Consider the following 7,639-nt stretch of genomic DNA (forward strand, 5'->3'; position numbering starts at 1 on the left):
CTTGGTGCAAAAAAAATATGCTTAATGTCATGCTTTTCACAAAAGTGTTCAAACTTTTCATTTTGAAATTCCCCTCCATGGTCACTTCGAAGAGACACTATCTTGGAACTCTTTTCATTTTCTAGCATCTTGACAAGTCTTTTAAAGCATGAAAAATGTCATTTTTGGCAGCTAAGAACAAAGTCCATGTGTACCTAAAGAAATCATCAACTATAACTAATGCATAAAGATTGCCACTAAGACTCATGGTTCGAGATGGACCAAATAGATACATGTAAAGCATCTCTAAAGGTCTTTTAGTTGACATGCTTCACACACTCTATCCTTCTCAAAATTGAGTTTTGGTAGTCCTTCAACCAGCTATTTTCTATTTAGCTGATTAAAATGCTGCATGTGACAAAGTCTCCTATGTCATAACCAAGTGTCATCCTCTTTTGTAAGCAAACAATGGATGCTAAATGATGCATGATGCAGATCTAGTAGATATATATTGTTGACTCTTTTTCATATCAAAATAATAGTACCATATGCATCATATATATAAAGGAATTATTTGGTTCAAACATCACTTTAAAGCCTTTGTCACATAATTGACTTATACTTATCAAATTATGTTTCAACCTTTCTACCAGCAACACATTCTTAATGTTGAAAGAGGATCCATTGCCCATGACTCCATTTCCAAGGATTCTTTCTTTATTGTTATCTTCATAGGTTACAAATCCTTCCTCTTCAGTTCTAACTTTGCAAATTTGGTCTTATCTCCTGTCATATGCCTTGAGCAGTCACTATTTAGGTACCATAGATCCTTCTTTTCCTGTTTTATGACCTGCAAAACAATATAGTATTACATGGTACCCTTTGATAGTTTGGGTCAAACATGGTTATGCCTTTCTAGATCCTTTTGGGATCCATTTCATAATCCCTTAGGTACATCGTACTTTCTTGCATAGCAATTCTTAAGAACATGACCCTTTTTCATACAGTAGTTGCAAGAAATGAAGGGCATATCATTTGGCTCACTCTTGGAAAAGAAACTAGAGAACTTCTTGGCTTTCTTTTCATGGATAGGTGTATAACCAAGTCCATCCTTTCCAAAAACATAATTTTTAGAGCCAAGAACAGCTTCCAGCTTCCAGGTTAGGTACATAATACTTTCTTGCATAACAATTCTTAAGAACATGACCCTTTTTCATACAGTAGTTGCAAGAAATGAAGGGCATAGCATTTGGCTCATTCTTGGAAAAGAAACTAGAGAACTTCTTGGCTTTCTTTTCATGGATAGGTGTATAACCAAGTCCAGCCTTTCCAGATACATAATTTTTAGAGCCAAGAACAGCTTCCAGGTTTGGTTTTCCTCTTGTGAACTTTGCACAAGTTTTGAAAAGATATTTCACTTGATTTTTCAAAGTAGTGCAATTTTCACAAGGTTTTATAGCTAGCTGTTTTTCAGAACAATCGATTGAATTACTGTAAATCATTTCCAAATGTTCAAAATCAGTTTTTAAGTCAGTTGTTTCTAATTCTAGTTGGCTAACTTTATTTTCTAGCCAACTATTTAATCCTTTTAGTTGATTGTTCATGACAGCAATTTTGTTTGCCGCACTATGCAACTCTTCAAAGTCATACGACAATTGGTAATAGTCATTCTTATCTTTGGATGACAAGGAACTTGCTTGGCTTGATGAGGATGATTCATATTTGGCCATGAGGTAAGGATTTGCTTCCTCACTTTCTTCTTGAGATGAAGTGCTTCTTGAATCATCATTGTCCTCCCAAGCTGTGTAGGCACGTCTTTTCTTGGCCTTTTTCTCCTTTTTCCTGTCATAAACCTTCTCCTTCTCTTTGTTAACATTAGGACATTCAATCTTGATATGTCTTTGGTTTCCACAATTATAACATAAGAATTTAGAAGAATTACTTGAATCATTTTATTTAGAAATGTACCTCCTTTGATTACCTTTGTTGCATTTCCTCTTGAGATACTTCCCAAACCTCTTGACTAGTAGATTCAAGTTCTCATTATCACTTGTTTCAACAACCTCTTCCTCGGTTTCATCACTCTTCTTGGAGATACCCTTCAATGTTATGGTTTTTACCTTTTTCTCACTTGATTCAAGCTCACTTAGTCTTTGCATTTCAATCTCATGTTCTCTTAGTTTGCCAAACAGTGCAGCTGTTGTGATGATGGATAAATCCTTTGATTCAGATATGGCAGTCACCTTTGGTTGCCAATTTCTATCAAGACACTTAAGTAACTTGATGTTTAGCTCCTCTTTGTCAAATTCTTTGCCTAGACCCATGAGATGGTTGACTATGTGAGTGAACATCTTTTGCACTTCAGCTATGGACTCTCCTTTTTGCATCTTAAAAAGCTCATACTCTTGAATTAAGACATGCTTCCTTGCTCTTTTCACTTCATTCGTTCCTTCATGTGTAACCTCTAGGACATCCCACATTTCCTTTGCACTCTTACATTGGGAGACCCTAAAAAATTCATCCATACTCAAAGAAGAAGTGATGATGTTCTTGGCATTGCATTCATATTGAGCTCTTTGATAACACTGTCATTGACGCGATCAAATTAATACTACTAAACTACAGCAACGTCAGTATTCCTAAGATAGTAGTCAACAAAATAGAAAGGGTAAAGTAACCCAAAGTCGTCTCCCAACGAACACGGAATTGATTTTTAACAAATTAGTTTTTATAAAACTATACAAAAGAGTTAGTCAAATAAAATAATAAAAATATGAAAGATAAAGATAAAAAGATAAAATAAGATACAAACAATAGTAAAGAAAAATAGATTGATTCCATTGCTTTTTCAAAATAGATTCATCATCGGTTATCTAAAGATTATTGCTTAATTAATTATTGTTGTAGATTTACAAATTAATCAATGTAAAGTCTCAATTAATTTGTTGGCGTTCTCACTTTTAACCAATGTACAGTCTCAATTAAAAGTGAGAACTTTTAGATTATACACAGTAAATTCAATCAAAGTACAGTCTCAATCAAATTTTACTATTCCTAATCATGTCTATTCTTTTATCTCCTCGCCAAATAAAAAGCTTAATTAATCAAAGTAAAGTCTCAATTAATTTTCGTTAGAGTAAATAACTTTAATTAAAGTAAAGTCTCAATTATTGGTAAAAACTCATTTAATCACATGAAAGTTTCTAAATAAAATCAAAGTAAAGTCTCAATTAGATTTCAAAACCCTTGAACTCATATGATCAATATGCATATAGATTTAAAATCATTACTTTTTACATGATTCAAAGATAAAAGACATAGATGAATTAAAACCTCAACAATAATAAAAGAACAAAGAAATTAATTGATCTAACCTCAGAATCCAATTAAGAAATTACAATGGAATCAACCCAAGAAGTTTAGAACTCCATGAATGCAAAATAAAAATAGAAGAATGGAGAGAGAGAAAGGAAACGAAATTATGCCCCTCCAATAAGGTTCTAGAAAGAATGCAAAATAAAAGATACCTAAGGATGTCTCTACAAAAACCTAACCCTAGCTTCTAGAAACTAGGTCAAATAAGGTTATAAAAATGAGAGACAAAAGACCTAACTATGGTGTGTGCAAGGGTAATTTCGTTCTAGCACAAAAGAAGACAAAGAATGTGTCTCATATGTCTCCAAAAAGTGGCCAAAGTGTGCTAAAAACAAAGGAGACCAAAGGTACATAGGTACACTTGCTTCATGCCTTTTACTTTATGCTTTATGCCTTTGCTTTACTCTCTCATCCACATCATTTATGCTCCCCAATCACCATGCGCCACCTAGCATTGCTTTCTTACTCTTAATTAACTTACAAAGCAAATAAACATAGATTAGCATGTTGGCTTAAGTCAAGTCAACTATAGTCAACAAGTCAAACCTAGTCAAAGGTCAACAAGTCAACTAAAGTTGATTCAACTAAGTCAACTTAGGGAATCAAAAATAATAAACACAAATGAAAGGGATGAAGGATTAGTGAACTTCCTTTCTAAACATGCTTAGTCTTCTTAAGCATGTGCCTCCATCCTTGTTTGTGGTCAATTCTTCATCAAGAGGTGTATTTTTCCTTTATGGATACGGTGGAATATGGAAGACATTCATGTGGAAAACAATAGCATCTGCCATCAGATCTTAGGGAAAGATTGTGCTAATAGTAGCACCAAGTGGAATAGCATCTCTTCTATTTCGTGGAGGTAGGACAACACATTCAAAATTTAAGATTTTGATCCCTACTAGGGATGACAACGGGGTAGGGTGGGGAGAGGTTTCGTTATCCCATACCCATCCCCATAGAAAAAATTCATACACATCCCCATACCCAAACCCAACGGGTATCAAACTTTTGTCTCATCCCCATCCTCACCAGGTAACGGGTATAATCTCGTACCCATACCCGTACCCGTTTTCTTATTACTTTATATTAATTTTAATTAATTTTTTTAAAATAATATAAAATACGTCAAAGGAAACATAATATTATCAAATATTTAATATTAGGAGGATGATTGTTTCTTCGATATTGAATACTTTGAAATAAATTATAATTGTTTATATTTTAGATTAGAATACGAAATAAAATTTCATTAGAACCAAAACATTTATTAGATTTGCAAACATTAATGAAACATAGTTGATAAAATTTAAAAATATTTTTAAAAAAATATAACAAGGAAAACAAATATTCAAATTAAAATATATTTTAAATGTTTGTTTACTTCATTTTTTTAAATTTTAATGAATCTCTTTTTTATACACTAATAAAAGTTATAATACATCACTTGATCAAAATGACACAAAAAACAAATAATAAACATAATAATAAAATTTTAATATATATCTTGTATCTTTTAAACTCCAATATATATTGGATGATGATAAAAAAAATATCCATGGCAATTACATTAAATTTTTACATTGTGTTAAATAAAAGTTATTTATACAATTATAATGCAAAAATTACAGTATGATTGATAATGAGTTACAAAATAAATAATAATTAGATAAAATATATCGAAATTCATTTCTACATAATGAAAATAAATAACAAATAAAAATATTAAAAAATTAACAAATGTGAGTCTTAGAAACAATTTGAGAGACTATTGAAAGAAATCACATAAAGCAAAACAAATGTATAATTAAGGGTATGATAAGATGACAAATACCTTAGATATCTAAGAAAACTTTTCAAATATCAACATATATACTTAATGGTTGAGAAATAACAAAAATTATTTTAGCGAAACAAAAGAGTTCTTTAAATGAAACAAACATTAATAATAATAAGTAAAGAATTTTTTTATGTTACTTGTAAATGAAAGGTTTATGCAATTAAACACTTAAATTGAGAGTATTAAACATTCTCATGCGAAAGGAAAATATTCAATAAATCAAAATATTAAAAAATAATAGAAATATTCAAATGTGAGACATAAAAAAAATTTAATTGACAAATCATTTTAATATAATTACATAAAGGTTATGATAAGATGAAAAATATAGTGAAAATGCGAATGAGTTTCATGACAAACCAAATAATTAGGAGAAACAAAAAATAAAAAGTATATATATATATATATATAGGGTTACTTAATTAATTGTGAATATTTTAATAATTTAAACAAAGACAAAGATATGGCAGGGACGGGTATTATGGCGGGGACGGGTATTATGGCGGGGATATGTACATCCCCATTCCCATCCCCATAACTAATTGAAAAAGTTAGGGATTACCCATACCCATACCCAGTCAATGCGGGGATTTCCCATCAAAACGGAGACGGATTCGGAAAATACCCACGAGGGCGGGTTTATTTGCCATCTCTAATCCCTACACTTGACAATTCTATTTGTAACACTGAACAAGGTTCAGAAACTGCAAAACTTTTAAAAAAATCAGAACTTATTATTTGGGATGAAACTCCAATGGCTCACAAATATTGTTTTGAGGCTTTAGATAGATCATTGAGAGATATAATGAAAGAACACTACAGTGAACAATTAGTATTTGGAGGTAAGGTAATAGGTTTTAGTGGTGACTTCAGACAAATTTTACATGTTATTCTTGGAGGAACACGATCTGATATTGTACATGCAACAATTAATTCTTCCTACTTATGGGACCATTGTCAAGTTTTACGGTTGACCAAAAGCATGCGTATGTTACAAAAGGGATTACAAACCAGTACTGCAACAGAAATTCAACAGTTTTCTCAGTGGATTGTTAATTTGGGTTATGGATTGCTTGGGGAACCAAATGATGGTTTAGTAGAAATCGATATTCCAAAAGAATTATTGATTTCAGATACAGATCCTATACAAGCAAATCGTATCGACGACATATCCATCCCTAATGACAAATTACAACAATGATACTTTCTTACAACATAGAGCAATATTGGCCAGTAGAATAGAGACAGTAAATGAAATCAACGATTATATATTATCTATAATACCAGGTGTGAATAATATAATTTTTCCTTCCTTATAACTATGTTACATTCTAAATCAAATGTATATTCATTGCAGGTGAAGCAAAGGAATATCATAGTTCAGACTCAATTGAAGAATCAGAAGATGGCCAAACGGATTCTTATAATCTTATCACTTCTGAATTTATCAACTCATTGACAACATCAGGAATTCCAACTCACACAATTAAACTCAAAATTGGGGCACCAATAATGTTATTGTGAAACATAGATCAATCAGAAGGTATGTGCAACAGAAACAAATTAATAGTAACAAAGCTTGCAGACCATGTCATAGGAGCAAGAATGATTAACAACAACAAGAATGGGAACGAGATATATAAACCTAGGATGTCTATGTCACCATCCAAGTCTCCTTGGCCATTTAAGCTAATAAGATGACAATTTCCAATAATGTTGTCCTATGCAATGACAATAAACAAATCTCAAGGCCAGTCATTATCCTCTGTGGGGCTTTACTTACTAAAACTTGTCTTTAGCCATGGTCAACTTTATGTAGCAGTGTCCAGGGTGCAGAGTAAAAGTGGTCTAAAGATCTTAATTCATGATAAGAACAAAAATGTATGTCGACTACAACAAACGTTGTTTTCAAAGAAGTTTTTGACAATTGGTAGACATATATGTGCTCCAAACATATTAACTTTTTTGTAAACTCTATATGTTGAGTTGACGAAAGATAATTGGTTTACAGTTCAATATATTCACATCGATCTACATACCTGAATATTTCATGAAACATTCATTATCATGTCGTTGCAGATGAAGAACAACCCTTAATATAGTTTGGAATTGATGATTGTAGACCGAATATGTGCTATATAGACACGAAAATTGTGGCAGACCATTCACACATATTCATATCTACTTTAGGTCCTTCACAACTTTGACCAAGTACTTATAGACAGATATACGCGCCACAGAATAAGCTATTTCCATTGACAACCCTCAATGTACTACATACACCTCTAGTATTTAGTACAAAAAATAAAATAATGATATTAATTTACTTATGATAAAACTGACTTTAACTGTTTTCTAGAAGATTTAACCATATAATTGGTACTGACTTAAAGGTTATTCTTAATATAATACGTTAATTAAAAATAACAATACAGAATCAACTACAAT

At 31.6% G+C, this 7,639-nt stretch overlaps 1 pseudogene; it reads left to right on the forward strand.

Annotated features, from left to right (window-relative positions):
• Positions 1-1,181: 1,181 nt before the first annotated feature.
• On the forward strand, positions 1,182-7,231 carry LOC114180611 (annotated as a pseudogene).
• The last annotated feature ends 408 nt before the right edge of the window (positions 7,232-7,639 follow it).

Source organism: Vigna unguiculata, chromosome 4, assembly GCF_004118075.2.
Source record: "Vigna unguiculata cultivar IT97K-499-35 chromosome 4, ASM411807v1, whole genome shotgun sequence".
Taxonomy (NCBI): domain Eukaryota; kingdom Viridiplantae; phylum Streptophyta; class Magnoliopsida; order Fabales; family Fabaceae; genus Vigna; species Vigna unguiculata.